The sequence below is a fragment of the Metopolophium dirhodum genome, chromosome 8 (assembly GCF_019925205.1).
Source record: "Metopolophium dirhodum isolate CAU chromosome 8, ASM1992520v1, whole genome shotgun sequence".
In the NCBI taxonomy this organism is placed as follows: domain Eukaryota; kingdom Metazoa; phylum Arthropoda; class Insecta; order Hemiptera; family Aphididae; genus Metopolophium; species Metopolophium dirhodum.
The window spans coordinates 9,100,814-9,117,888 of record NC_083567.1 but is presented as its reverse complement, the minus strand read 5'-3'; the positions used below and the strand labels follow the sequence as shown (position 1 = coordinate 9,117,888).

The following is a 17,075-nucleotide window of genomic DNA, read 5'->3' as shown; positions in this document are numbered from 1 at the left end:
AAAATATGGTAGCAGCCAACGCGCCACGCCAAGCCACATATGAATATATTATGATAATGTCTGTAACGAGTATAACTTAACCATAGTTTGTGATACAGTTTTTAACTAAGCAATAACCATGAATTAATCTCATAATAAATTACATAAATATTTGGAGTACAAAAACCATATAAGCCATACGTAATATTCTTTCAGTGTACAAACTTCACATTTTAATGTGAAAATATCATTATATTTATTTATTTGAATTATTATTTTTATATTTAGCGATGATGACTAATGGTAATATACTTCATACTACTATATTATAATATATTAATACAGTTTGCAATTAATTTACACAACACAATTATAATATAGCAGAATTTGGCCCGCCTTTATTATTTGAAGATTAATTATTATGTTATGAACTTCAACTCTATCCATTTATATCACACTTTTACTTTTGAAGAATATTTTAGCTTCTGAGCGGAGCGATACATTTATTTATTTTACAGTGATATGTGTGTTAACTTGAATATGATTGTTTGATTATATTGTTAGTTGTAGCCTAGCCATAGTTTTTGTCTTTGTGATTCTTCTTTATTATTGACTAGAACATTTTTAAACACGCAAATATACGCAATAGCCATAAATTGATCTAATAATAAAAGACATCAATATTTTGGTGTACAAAAATTATTAATTAACCATATTATAATATTGATAGACATATTATAATATATGCACGTAATATTAATATTAATTCACACGTTGTATTTAAATGTCGTTATATTTAATTCAGTTATTTTATATGTTAAGGCGAGTGCGATGGTAAGTGACTTTTTATTATCTACCTACCTATATTAGTTATTAGTATTGTTAAAAACCCCTGAATATTATGGTATATATATTTTTTTAATGTAATATCGCATTTCGTCGTTATCACGAAACACAGTGTATTGGACGACGCTGCGACCGTAGGATCCGCTAAATAAGGGTTTTTGTATGGGACACGGGGCGCCGTCGCGACAACATACAAGGAGACTCCAGTCAGTTGTAGTATTACTCCAGTCAGTTATAGTATTACCAGTGTTCAGGGCCGGATTTAGGGCCGGGCGAGTAGGGCCCACGCCCAGATCCTCGCGATCGAGGGGCATCGCGTTTTACATGTTTATGTGAATAAAAATGTTTGGGTATTCGTATTTTATGCCGTGTTATTGATTTTATAATACACAAATATTTACTGTTGTACAAAAATATGTCAACCGATTCCACGCCATTAATTATTATGGAATGGTTAGATACAAATATGAATATTTACTTACAAATATTTTATAACTATAAATTAATTCTGTTCGAAGCAAGTCGACTAGGGGAGCACGATTATCATTTTAATTAAAAATCGTGGAAATACCAGTATACAGCATTCAGTCATTATTTATAACTTATTTATAGATTGACAAAATTAATTTTATTTGACCTCTTGATTTTCATTTTTGACCATCATTTTATTATCTACACTACCGGTGAATGGTTGTCGTCTTCAGTCTTGTCGATTAAGAGATATGAACGACCCAATGTAAGTAATATACAATTTTATTTTTTTGCTATTATTATCTTACAGACGAGTTGCTTTTTTAAAATTATGTACCTGCGTAACGAGCCTTAGTTGTTTTACTTGGATGCATTTATTTATTATTATTGAACGCCGCTAAATCTGAAACCTTTAAATAGTTATTTCGATGGAGTGATGTCAGTGGCGGCTCGTGGGTGCTGGTGGTTGTGGTGCGACTTTAAATGTAATAACTGTAGTCAATTATTTAAATATATAAAAATTTACATCTTACTAGTCGCAGGTCACAGTAGAAAATGGAAATTAAAATAATAATAATAGCGATTAGCAACCGACAACGCTGTTAATTTTAAAAATAAATTACCCAATAAAGTAATACATAGATATTTTACTGTATGGTCGACGCTGCCGGTCGTTTAAACCCGTATAAAAATCGCAGCTTAAACAATAAACGTACCCACACGTACACGATTGTTGCGCATCGTTTATAAGTTATTATATACAAATTCTGAATATTGCTTGTATGACGCTGCCGATTTTTTTTTTTTTGCTTTTACGGACCATTTAGGTCTATTGCCGCAACAACCACTTGCCTCCATCTATCTCTATCTTGAGCTAGTTCTTTTCCGTCATTCACTCCCAATCTCGATGCATCTTTTGTAATACTGTCTTTCCACCCTTGTCTGGGTCGTTCTCTCGGCCTTCTTGTGTCCGGTTTCAAGCCTGTGGCCAATCCTATGGACCTCCGGATCTCCATACATAACCAGCCCATCCCATTCTACTACTCTTAAGGACTCCAATTATATTTGTTTCGCCATATAGTTCTTCTACTTCTCGGTTTGTTCTTAATTTAAAGTCCCCCAGAGCGTTTCTTTTTGGCCCAAATATCCTTCTAAGAACCTTCCGTTGAAATGTAGCTAGTCTATTTTCGTCCGTCATTGTTGTTGCCCATGCACCGCAGGCTACTGGTCTTATCAGAACTTTATACAACGTTATTTTCGTTTTCCATGATAGGAGTTTTGACTTGAGTAGGGGTACTAGTCCAAAGTAGCATTTATTTGCCGCTACTAGTCTTAGTCTTATTTCTTTGTGACTGTCCGCATTCTCATTAATATTTACCCCTAAATATTTAAAGTTTGCTACCCTTTCAAAGTTATAATTATTCACTTACATATGCCTTATTTCATGATTGTGTCTCGTGACTATCATGTACTTTGTTTTTTCTTCATTCACTATTAATCCAATTTTTCCACCCTCTTCTATCAGTTTACTTGTCGTTCTTTTAAGGTCTTCCTCGCTTTCCGCCATTATTATTACATCGTCGGCGCATCCTGCCACTACCAGTTGTTGATCATTTCCTATTTTGATTCCCGTTGCTCCATCTAAAGTCTCTCTCATTGCTGATTCCAGTGCTATATTAAAAAGGGCTGGTGATAAGGCGTCTCCCTGTCTTAAGCCTGTCCTTACCTCAAATTCTTCTGATTCCTCCCCTCCATACTTAACTTTATATTTCGACCCATTAACACATGCTCGAATCATTCTTATGATCTTTCTTGGTATCCCCAATTGGTTCATTACTTTCCATAGTCTTTCTCTATTCACTGAATCATATGCAGCCTTGAAGTCCACAAACAGTAGATGGACATATTTGTCAAACTCATGGCTTTTTTAGATTATCTGTTTGACAACATGGATTTGGTCCAGCGTCGATTTGCCAGCCATGAAACCAGCTTGGTAATCTCCAATAATTTTCTTTATGTACGGCTTTAATCTATAGAGTAGGATATTCGATAACACTTTGTACGATGTATTGAGTAGGGAAATCCCTCTATAATTTGTACAGCACATAGTGTCACCCTTTTTGAACACCGGGCATAGTACGGAGGTGCTCTATGCTATTGGTATTTCCTCTTGATCCCAGATTTTATTAACTAGTTTATGCAGCTGCTTTATCAATTGCTCTCCTCCATTCTTAAGACATTCCGGTATTATATAATCTGCTCCAGGCGCTTTCCCATTCTTTAGCATATCCAGTCCAGTCTCCACTTCTTCCATTGATGGCCGTTCAATATTTTGTTCAACAGTGTCATATTCTTCTGTTACTACATCTCTTCTAGGTTGATTCAAGAGTGTCTGAAACATGTTCTTGAATGCCTTTGCTATCTTGTCATTTTCTGTTAACAGAGTCCCATCCTCCATTCTTATCATTGTATGTCTAGGTTTAAAACTTCTTCTCACCTCGTTTGCCTATTCGAAGAATATCCTTGTGTTATTTTTTCTGTTATCCTCTATTTCCTTCACTTTGCCTTTTTCTTATATTCTTTTATTCATCCTAATTATTCTTTTTGCCTCTCTTTGTCTTATGGCTAATCTTCTTTTGTTCTTCTCTGTTGAGTCTTGTACTACTTTTAAACGTGCTTTATCTCTATCTGCAATAGCTTCCTTACATTGTTCATTAAACCATGATTTTCTTTTTATCCTTGGTTCATTCCCAAACTTCTTCAGCTGGCCTTTTAATTGCATTTCCCATTTTTTCCCAGTAGTGATTTATATCCGTATTATGATCTAAGCCATCTAGGTATTCCTTAATTTTTTCTTTGTAATTTTTGGCGTGGTTTATTTTCAATATTTCTTTTTTAATTATCTTTGTACATTTCATTATTTTTGATCTTTCTACCGATATTCTAAATTTAACCTTGGCTCTTACTAGGAAGTGATCCGAGACTGCACTGTTGCCCCTCATGCTTCTTACGTCATTTATGCTTGATCTAATTCGGTAGTCTACCATTACGTGATCTATTTGGTTTTTCACCTTCCCACATGGAGATATCCAAGTCTGTATGTGGATATTTTTATGCGGGAACATTGTACTACTTATTCTCATGTTTCTAGCAGTTGCAAAAGTTATTAGTTTATTCCCATCATCATTTGTATCGTTATGTAGACTATCCTTTCCTATTGTTGGTCTATAAGTTTCTTCCTTCCCTATTTTTGCATTGAAATCACCTAAGATGATTTTTGGCTTTCCGGTTGGTAACGCATTGTAAATCCTATCCAGTTCTTCGTAAAAAGCATTTTTTATTTCTTCACTTTTTTCCTCAGTGGGAGAGTAGCAGTTAATTAGTAGTATGTTAAACCATTTACCTTTAAGCTCAACATAGCATATTCTATCATTTATCAGTTCAAATCTCACAACATTTGGCAGAATACTGTTCTTAATTACAAGACCCACTCCTCTTTCATGTTTTTCTCCTCCGCTATAGAAGATTGTCATATCCTGTGTCTTTAAACTACCAGATCCACCCCATCTTACTTCTTGAACAGTGGTAATGTCCAATTTGTATCGCTCAAGACACGATACAATTGTCGTCATAACTCCAGTCCTATACATCGAACGCACATTCCAGGTTCCAATTAGTATATCCAGAAACTCCATTGTCCGAGGTATTGTTTGTTGTTGTTTCGAAATCACTGGTGTTTTATGTGTGGTGTGATCAACCCCACGACAACCCCCATTAATGGAGGGCCCAACATAACTAGGGTCCGCGGGTTTGTTAGGCCCGTTCCTCTAAAATAGAGTACCCTTGCGGTAACCCTTGACGCTGTCGGTTGTCGTACTTAATTTTATAAAAAAAGCAATGGAGCCTTTCCAAACTTAGCCGTGGCTCTTAGGATAATGTTAACTATTCCTATAACTTCAGCTAGCGCAGAACGTAACTTCTTAAAGTTAAAGCTATAAAAACGTATTTGAGAAGTACCATGTCCCAAGAGCGTCTTTCTGGCAAAGCTTTATAAGCTATACAAAAAGATGAGTCCAAAAATTTAAATTATGAAAAAGTAATTGAAAATTTCGCGGTTAAAAGTCTAGAAAAATTAAGTTTAAGTAATTTTTAAGAATATGATTTTATGTAATAAGTATTTTATATAAATAATAATTGTGACGGCGCGGCGCAGTGGCTGAAATCAATCACGCGACGTGATTAAGAGTAAGCAATGGCCTCTGCCACTAGTTCTCGGATGGGTGACCATCCGGGTTCGTTGTGCGCAAAAACCTTGTCACACATACACGTGTTCCTAACCGACAATACCAACAGCGCACTATTAGTTTTCTCTCTTTGACCCACGCGCAACATAGACAAAACGCATTTGCGCAGAATTGTTTTTTTCTATGTTTTCAAGTAATCTTAGAGTAAAATCACCTATTACAAAAAAGATAGAGAATAATATTTTTTTGGGAATGTCATATCGATTTTAGATTGTATTGTTATTTGACTTTGTATTTGAGTTTCAAAATAAACAAAAAAAATGTTGTACATTTAAATGATGTTTAAATTGTTTCGAAACAATATTTAGAGAAATCGATATGACATTCCCTTCAAAAATATTATTCTCTATCTTTTTTGTAATGGGTGCTTTTACTCTAAGATTACTTAACAAACATGGAAAAAACGATTCTGCGCAAATGCGTTTTGTCTATGTGGCGCGTGGGCCAGAGAGAGAAAACCAATAGTGCGCTGACAGCCTCTTAAATATAAATATAGGATATTTGAAATTATATTAATATTATTATAGGTGTATAATGTATAAATAATCATTAACTGTATATTCAGGTAAATAATTATGAAAATTAGGTTATTTCTTTTTTTGGTGGTGAGTGGGGCTGTTAAATATTCTATACATTTAAGGCCTCGCGGAATGTATTCCGCCCAGGGCCGTGCAAAACCTAACGCCCGCGGTGGCCCTGCCAGTGTTAGATCAAAAATGTGTAGCTATACTTATAATTTTTAACTATCAATTCTATAACAAATACATTAATTATTTTAGTATTCAATTGTTGCGTACGCTTTATTTTAATTGCCTTGTGTAAAATCAATAGCAGTATAATACAATAAAATTTATTTACGCAACGCATAATCATGATATAGCAGCATTTAAATACATTTATTATTTAAATCTTTATTAGGTATGTAGCAAACTTCAGCCCTATACATTTATAACTATAACCTATCTTTTGAACAATTTTATTGGTTTTGAACGGAACGATCAATATTTTAATTTTAAATTGATAATAATATTATGTGTTTTTTTCTCAAAAAAGTAGTTTTTGTATTAATTGCTCGGAGGGGGGCAAGTGGAAACCACGCAGCTGTAAAGTATTAAGTGGGTCACTGTAATGGATGTGTTAAATTTTAATACAATAATATAAAATCATTGTATATACAAAATACGATTTTGAGCGAAGATGGTCTGTCAGCATATATTATTATTTATTAGTAAGCATATTTTATGATTTTATTGCTATAGATTAATTTTATTATTAGCCATTAGGTAGTAGTACAGTAGGTCGATTTTAAAAAAGCTAATTTTCTTTTATGCAACGCTAGCATATTTTATTTGTTACCAATCCAAAACAGAAATACTGTATAAAATATGTATTTCATTGAAGACTCTTATCTAAAAAAACGATAATTACCCAGGTATCTAATAAGTTAGTACGAAAATATACAAAATATTGAACTTTAAACAATTCACGATGACTATTTTTTTGTCATGAAAACAAAATAGACTGAAATAGTGAACAAAAATAAAGTAACTTACTTCTTAAAATTAAAAATTAATTCGTTAATTTATCGTTAATTAAAAAACAGATTTAGTAAGTAAATGAAAATCCAAAAGTGACTACTTAAGTTAAAAAGTTAAAATTAAATGATCTAGTTATCTTAGCATTAACTTTTTAACTCGTTAATGCCCAGCTTTGAGTAAAGGGAACAAGTAGTAGGTATGCTCAATGTCAAGTTAAAGCATATTTTTTTAAGGGGCAATGTGTAATATTTATATATGCAACCAACAATAAACTCAAGGTGGCGTCACACTTGTACATTTAATCGTATGCAATGTGTCATGTACAAAAACACAAGGCGATGCACATGCGCGAACAGGTACGAACCAGTAGAAGACTATACTCTATTCCAAATAAGTCTAGAAAAACTGCGCAGCCTCTGAACGGTAGAACCGCTGTGATTGGCCGCAGTAGTCAGCTGCGCCGACTGCAGCCAATGAGACTGTACATGCGCAAACCGCGACGCGTTTCCGTCGGGATTTTTTTCAGACTTATTTGGAATAGAGTATACTGATTTAGGCAACAAAACGTTCCAAGCTATCCTTAACTATTCTGTGCAATCAATCTCCGCGTCTGAGATAATACGCGTTTGTCTTCGAATACAAAAACCTATTCACTAACCACTATAGTGTGGCTATGGTATTAGTAACATCGCTACGTATCTTATATTAAAGCTAATTAAAGTACCCATCTACCTACGCATTTTTACTAAGTAAGATATTTATTATTTAATTATTTAGCACCAATTATTGGAGTTTTCTAAATTAAATTTTTCATTCTAATAGTTATTGCCATACTACTTGATGAAAAATCAAGACAATTAAATTTTAATTTTACTAACAAAATAATATTTTTTTAACAGAGGATTTAAAGAAATATGGGTTTACGGGTATGTACCTATGTTTTATTATAACAAAAAACTTGCGTTATGGCTATTTTTTGTAATAAAGTGTTGTCTGATAAAGATATTAATAACTTTTTATTTAATCTTGAAAAAATAGGTAAAACTATTTTATAATGATTGTATCCAAACAACCAATTATAACTTATTATAAAACAGCCAGCGAAAAATAAACCGCGATTGTAGCGCTGGCCGTACTATAGTATCAAATTTGTACATTAAACGAATCACATTTATATTACAATAAATAATAAACTATTTATATTTAATATAATATATTATAGACACCTACAATTTTCAAAACTACTGTTATGCAAAGCAATTTGGTAAGTACGAAAGACGTGATAATAACCTATTTATTAAAACACTAAAAAGACAATCAATTATTTAACAAATTAAAATAGAAAATAGTAAAAATAACATAAAAAAATAATAGTTATAGTAGAATTGTAATGCATTTATAATACTCATTAATTTAAATAATAATAGTTCAAAATAGGAATGATGGGTTCTCGTTAGCTAACTTCATAATCCTTTACCATGGATTGTTTTTTTATACAAAGTGTTGGACAAATTGGTATAGAAAAGGAATGGAAATGGCGAAATGACCGAGTAGGGACAAGGAAATTGTTATAAATTATTATATTAATTTATAACACTGGATCATCTGTACAGGAATTTATAATTTTAGGCAGAAACAACAGATTATTATCAACCCTTCTACCAGCTTATGATTTTAAGTAAAAAATCCGAAGAACAGGAGTATAATTTATTGTGTGGTAGGTATTTAATTTCTAAAACAAAAAAACTGAACTTCAAACATTTTCTATGGACACGCTAAAGCTGAAACTTGTCAGTATTACTAATAGAATTCCAGACTACGACAGGATGAAAAATATAGCAGTAGATATATTTAATAGAAGTGGATGATTTAAAATCAATACAGACGAGTTGTACAAAGCCCAAATGTTTAAGTGTTTTACATGACTTAATTTCGATGTGCGAACGAAATACAAATTTTATAAAAAATGAAACCAAAATCAACTACCTATGCATAGGTGAAATTGGGTTAACCACATCAATTAAATATTTAAATACTAAAGGATTAATGATTCACGAGCAGGTCAAAGTTAGGTATGGGAATTTTACAGTGACATTTTTTTCAGTAAATTTAACTCAAATTGACGTAAATTATTTAATACCTACTGTAAATTTAATACGAACTCAATAACATTTTTATAACTAAGCTAATCATTTAACCAATGTACCACTTCTTACTACAGTATCATATATTTATATATTTATATATTATAAGTATGCATGGCGCAAACCAAGGGCAAATGAGGGTGCCAGTGGGTGCTTAGCACCCTCAACTTATATTAGTTATTTTAAACTAAAAATATCGTTAAAGTAAATCAGAGATGATGGTGTTAAAAATTTGTTTTAGTAATAATTATTTGCTGGAAGATCGCATGTGTATGATATAAATTTAAGTAGGTATATAACTAGTTATATTTATATCATGCACTGTGGAGATATGGAAATCACTATAGCGTTGTTGTGCATGTGAAGACAATTGAAATGAGTGGTCACTCAAATTTTAAAACTGTAAAAAATATTTACTGGGTAAAAAAATTATCGGTAAAATTTACGTAAATGTACATTAACGGCAAAATTTAACAGATAAATCAACTGAGCTCCCATCTCTAGTATTAGTATGACCCCAGCTCATTTTCCCATTAAGCCATTGTGTTGATATAAATGATCCCGGAAAAATATCCTGGAAATCATCAACAGAACTCATTTTAAGGAAGAGCTTAATATCGTCAGTAAAAATAAAAAACTGACAATAATACAAAAATGTTGGAAACCCATTCATGAAGATAGTAAATAGTAGTGGTGACCGCCTTGAGGGACTTCCGAGGGAGTAATCCTATTGCACGCCATTAATTCCCACACACTGCTTTCTACCGTTTAAATATGAACGTCAATTTGAAAAAGGCGTGTGTTCTTTTTCATTAAAACAATATCCTTAAGCTTTTTAAAAAACCATCTAGGGATATTTGATTGCTTATATAAGACAGATCACAGATGGAACATAATTTAAAAGACATACATGTAAGGCATTGTAGAATGTCTTTGTGGCGTCATTATAAATGCTATAGCCTTAAGTTCCAGAAATGTTTTAACTATTAACCCAATTAAAATACTAGAATAAGGTATTCGTGAATCAATGGGTACCATTCAAGGTCTTGTTTCCGAGGCACCGTTGACATTTTGTCGATTAACAGTTATCGTTGAGAACCTTGGTCGGACGATCATTTAATGTGGAGGTGTGTCGGCCCGTTACGCGTAAGTCCGCCAACACCATTGAGTGTGTGAGAGGCCACTCAGGTCGTCGAGTTCGACGTTTTTCTTTACATCTTGCTGCAGCTGCTGCTGTAAACTTTATATCCTCGCCGTAGTGTATATTAGATTGCCTACCCTCTATAGTTAATCGCTTAATCCGTTGGGTTTCTGATTGGGTTTTCAAGGTGCCAATAAAGATATTGCTCTTGGACATTACAGAGTGGCCTTTCGGGATACAGTGATCTAATTCCACCTGGTCACTATAACAACCTATGTAAATTGGAATAAATAAATAAATATCTTTGTAATAAATTGGACAAAATAAATATATTCATTTATTGTATATCTAATATTTTAATGTATAATTAATTTATATACAATTTTTATAATATTGAAAAACCAGCAAATATATTGTATATTATATTCTGTGGTTATACTAATTCTCTGATTATATTATCATTATATAATGGTTCTTTTCCATTGGGTTTTTTTCGGGATTCAATTGAAATATATATTAAGAATATAATATAGAAGAATCACCTGCTATGGAGTTACCGTAATAGCATCTATAATAATATATTTCCAACTAATTTTTATTTCATGCATTTTGCGGTAATTTATGCGGGCGGATGATGATCTCAGCGAGTTTTGAAGAATTTGAAAAATATGTGATGGAAAAGTACAAAATTGAAAAAACAAGCAGTGAGTTTTCACAAATAAATTGTTTTAATGAATTACCTATGTACCTACTTATTATGGTTTACTATGTGTTAACAAAAAAACTTCTTAGCTTTTTCACTTTGACCTATAATGTCAATATATTCTAATACTTGCTTCCATACATTATGTATGCATAATAATTCTTATTCCTTTTTTATGTGTGCTTATGACAGTTTGATAATGAAGAACTAATATTAATTTATTGACCAGACTAATCAATATTATGCAGTTTGATTTATTATATTATGTTGCACCAGATAGGTGCCGGGCATACACTGCATATTATGATGGAGAGGTAAACGTAAATACGCAATTGAAAATAAATTGACGCAATTATCTGACGCATCCACTTAAAGGGAAACTTAAAAACTACCCTTTCATTCTAAATACATGGCAGTGACACTCCTAGACACTCAAAGGACCGATCTACCAACCATCAGAGGCTCTCCAGATCACGGTGGGACTGCCGTACTGGTCTACTGCCACCACATCATCTACCAACCTACGTATCTTCACACGGACTTATAATCCACGTCGATTCTGATTAAACCCCCAAACCAAACCACCCAAAGCTCTGGCTGACCTATTTCACCCGTCGACCTCAACACAAAACACCCTCTGTGGCACAAACGAGCCATGAATTCCGCTGATTCGACATTCTACAACCATGTACAATGGAGTGAATATGCGTTGATGGCACCAACAACTCCGACATACCAACCCTACATCCGTTCATACTGGCCTGACGTGCTTGACATTGCTCTCTATAGCCTCCTCTCCACCTTCAGAACTAATGATCCATCTACCACGTTATCGACTCTTCCACTTCAATCGTCCACACTGCAGAACAAACTAATTTTTAAGCAATGAAACCTAGTTGCTCACCCTTCCCCCATAATCACTATGAAATCAAACGTAAAAACTGTCTTTGCCACGGGTGGCAGCTAAGTAGCGACCCAGCAATTCAAAGATGCTCAAAAGCCAAAATAAATTTGAACGGAACCATACATTTCATTCAAAATCAAGATGAATGGGACAAGTTCCTCGACACCCTAGACTACAACGAAGGTTCAATTTACTAAGCTGACAAATGCCTCTTGCATAAACGTACAGCCCATTGCCCGGTCCAAACATTTTATGTGTTTTTGGCAACCGACAAGGTTGAATTCATAACTGACTCCCTCGAATTTCTATTCACCCCAAATCCAGGACCGGGATCTTCCTGAAGTCATTAACTGCAATAAAGCGACCCCGCGGTCCAACTCTACTGATGCCACTAGCCGCAATATGCATGTAACTCCTGGCTTCATCATGAAACTTCTCTCCAAGTTTCCAAAGAAAAAAGCCAAACATCAAACATGGCTTTATGTCTACTGATTAAAACATGACTCTGGCCTTAATCAAAATCCTAAATGGCTTTGCTATTTCTCGGCAGTATGGAATTTAGCCACAATAATTTACATCTCTAAACCAGGTAAACACCCTCTTAAACCAGACAGTTACAGTCTTATAGAACTGCAGCTTTCCATTACCCTCGAAAGTGTGTGAGAAAATCATTCTAAATGAATCCCAGAAGCAATTTCTCATAACATCAGACTGGAGCAAGCTGCGTTCCAATAAGAAAATTCTACTTCTCAAAAACTAATATTTAAGAAACCTTATAAGCATTATCATAAATAATAAAAAAGAATAAAAAGAATTTTATTATAAATATTTAATTGTAGGTGACTTGACTTATCTGTATAATAAATAATGTATTTGGTACCTATATTATACCATTAATCAATTTGTGCAACCCAAAATAATATATAATAATTTTGAATGCTAAGTAGTAGGTACAAATGTTATCAATATAATTAATGATAAAATATTAAACATTCTAGAAAATGCACATGATTTCTTCAATGATAACCGTAACTTAAAAATTATCGGTAAGTATCATTACAATTTAAGTAAGTATCATTATCATTATATTTACCTCAGTCATTGTATTATACAGCTGTGGTTGTATATAACTATGCATTTTTGTTTATAATGTAACAAGTCAAAAAAGTAACCGAACTGAATACCCGTGCTTATTTTTTAATTTGTTTATGTGCAGATGACAAACTCGTAACACCAGAAAATTTTTGTAAGGATCTCGGTGAGTAAACTAAAATAAATCAAATTTTATAAATCTTAAATAATCCAAAATAATATTATATACCTATGCAAATATTTTACCATTCATGCTTAATCTAAATACTTTTGAAATGTATTTGTGTATAGAAAATCATATACGTTATTATTATGGTGGAGAGTTTAAAGTCCATTCGACCAATTCCAACTAAATTACAAAAAAATGAACCAAAACTGTAAGAGGATAATTTTTCCAGTATTCGCAATTAGGTTCTATCTTATATTTATTGATATGAAACTAATGCAGCGGGTGAGAATGGCTAATCGCGTGGTGACATCGCCACTCGCGGAATGTGCCGCAAAACATCAAATGCCACTTTAGAATATATATCTTATCGATGTATATAGATTAATACAGTTTACATTTTTTAAGTATTTCTATGATCAATTATTGGATCATTCAAATTAATTTAGGGGAATCTCCATCCTTATATAAATGCAACGAAATGTCTGGTAAATTAATTTACTATTTCATGGCTATTACATCATTGTTATTACTACCACGACTAATGTTCCTATTCTAAAAACATATTTGGGGCAATGGGTCATTAGAAGTTTTTGATTTAATGAAGCTCCAGAAAAGTTAACTACTTATAAAAATTGATTGAGATTTGTGCATTTTCTAAATATTTATTGTAGTCTAATTTACTTTGATATTTACACAGTTTACGAAGATATGAGAAAGTAGTGAAGTCTAGAATTGTACGATCGCCAAACTATGAAGTTAAAATAATTATTTATTTTTTTTTAAAATCTAATAATGACTATTTAACATTTAAGGTAGTAGGCTTGTCAGTCAGGTAAGAAATAAGTAGGGCTGAATGGAAAGGATCAAGAGAAAGTATGGAATCAACATCTATAACGTTTAAATAGACTGAGTTTCAAAGGGTCAAGTTCAATTCATTATTATTATAACTAAAGGTTTACCCCCCCCCCCCCCCCCTCCACAAATAAATTGTAAACTTAGTTTTGATACTTAAGAGGACGCTACACTTGCATGTGTTGTCTCCGTCTTACAAATGTTAAACATGGCAAATACTGTTTTCCGCGGGAAAGAACCGAGAAGGTTACAGACATAACTGAGAGACGAGATTTTTACCACATAAAAAAGAGAGCTTTGGCTGTGCAACGTTGTTTTAATTTTTTGATATCATTTATATGAAAAATTTTTTCAAGTTTGAAGAACACAGACAATAATTGTTTTTGAAACAGTAAGAATTTTTTTCATATAAGTGATATAAAAAAAATATGCTAATATAAGCAACCAGTCAAAATGTCATGTATCTACGGTCATTTGTTTTAGAGTTACACAAAAAATTAAAATGGATTTTATCTAAAAATTCCGGGTTTCCTTACTTTTTCATAGAGTTTTTGAAAACTGCTGGACAATTTTTATTTTTTACCCTCCAAAGTACCAACTAAGTTCACTTTCCTATCAGAAAAGATACTGGTGAAGAAAATCTAAGCACTTTTAATGTCCGAAAAGGTTATAAAACAACAAGACAACAACGTGTTTATTGTAACAATGTGAAATTCTACCTTTAATATGTGTATACCTAATAACTTATATTAATATACCTAGTAATTATGTGATAAATTATCTTATAATTTCAGAGGTGAAAGGTAAGCCCGAAAATCATAAATTAATATTTTAAAATTATTTCTACATAAAACTAATATAGAAGTCGATCTACCTTCTTTAGTTTAAATAAGTTTTAAATAATTAATTAATTAACATACAGTTTAATGGGTAAGTTGTACAAGATAACACATAGTATAGATATTATCTATCTATAGTGTAGTAATGTAATATTGTAGTGATTGGTGCCACCACAGTAATAAAGAAGTTGATTTAAATCAACTGCATAGTAATTTATATCAACCACAATAATACGTGACTCAACGCATAATGTTAACTGTTAAGAAATAATAATAATTCATTATAACACCCAAAATCAGTTTTATCACGATAGATGAGTCTAGGGGTTACTGCGTTAGGGTTTGAATTCTTCATGGGGGCGAATTATTTTTATTTTTATAATCACTATTGTTCCGTATCTTGGGGTTATTTCAACTATGACGTAGTTTCAATTTGAAATAAATTAAAAAACTTGGAAGTTGATCTCACTACTTTATAATATCTTAATATAGCATTAAAATGTACTTGTCATTTTTATATTTTTAGTAATTTTAATTATGTTGACTAGTAGTAAAAATTGTAAAATTAACACTTATTGAGTCCCAAGTCAAAATCGACACTCAAATGTATCTATTGGACATTAACTACTGCATTTGGAGTTAGAACAACTAACGATTTTTATGCGTGTGATATTTTAATTTTTGTTGTTCGACTTTGCACGACACCAACCGCATTCATTAAATCATGTATTAAACACGTCGACTTAAATTAATTGAATGTGTGCAATTTTTCAAGTTATAACCTAATCAACGCATATTGACCGAAAATGATTACAGATTAAACTTACACACACTAATCTTCGTTTACTTTTACTTTGCACACACTTACAAGTCATTTAAATGTCATCATGTTAAACTATATTCATTTCCTTAAAACACGACCAACTGGATTCCCTTTACATAGAGAATTACAATTATAGCACTAATTAATGTGTGTTGTGAGCGTATACTGTATAGTATGCGTTTTAATAAAAAAATTTTAATTCAATAAATACATTTTTGTTTTTAAAAATATAAATGATAAAATTTTTATATTTATTTTTATGAGTAATATTAATCACAAATCATAACAGTACATCCATAAATCAAATATTTAAATTATTATACTTTTTCAGATGTAAATCCGAAAACGTTTTGTGGTATTATTGTACTATATTAATTTTTAATTTCAATGTATCATTAATATAAATTAAATATTTTGTTAATATATTCTATAGGTAGCGGATTATAGAAAATTGATAATTATGGATAATATTTTTTATTGACATAATGCCATGGCTGCTAAGTGCTAACAATAATATTTATAAACTTTTTAATACATTTTCTGGATTTTTCATAGATACATAATATATATTAAATGATAGTATTTATATTTATTTATTTTATTTTGATTTGATTTTATATACAACTAAAAAAGAAGTTGTTGATATTTATTTTAAATTCGTTATAAAATGATAGGTATTTATATTTTATTTCTAAACATTTTGTTATCTTTGTTGTTTAACTATATTTTCTCTCTCTCACTAAGAATGGGTAGAAAATAGTGGCGTATTTAGAATTTATTTGAATATGCCTCCACTTGAAGTACATGAATACATCTATCTAACCTCCCCGATGCCAAACGTCCCAGCATTTTATAACCTAATGATAAAGTGATAAATCGTGGGTTGAGAATGAAAAAGTTCTGTCACAATAACCAATTGTTCAGCAGAGCGATTTTTAACTTTAATACCCTATATCTTTTTTTCGGGATGTCTTATGAATATAACCATAATTTTAATGAATAAATAAACACAATTATTATCAGATACATTGTGAATATTAAGTATTAGACATCCACACATTTTATAAAAACCAAAAACTGGAAAAAAAAGTGTATAAGAAGAAAAAAGTTCTCTATATAGAACCTTTTCATTCTTCCAACTAAATAATATGATATACATTGAACTTTTTTTTTTGTAATTCCATACAAAATGTTTACTTCTTATCAGAGTAACCGACACATGCTACATCAATATTTATAATGATATTTGTTTTTAGATTATTTTAATGTT

At 31.8% G+C, this 17,075-nt stretch overlaps 1 long non-coding RNA gene across 1 annotated transcript; it reads left to right on the top strand.

The window, feature by feature from the left end:
- Window positions 1–1,420: 1,420 nt before the first annotated feature.
- LOC132951167 (uncharacterized) lies at window positions 1,421–12,788 on the top strand. Its single transcript, XR_009665309.1, has 3 exons — window positions 1,421–1,561; window positions 11,068–11,127; window positions 11,403–12,788. It is a non-coding gene; the product is annotated as an uncharacterized LOC132951167 (long non-coding RNA).
- The last annotated feature ends 4,287 nt before the right edge of the window (window positions 12,789–17,075 follow it).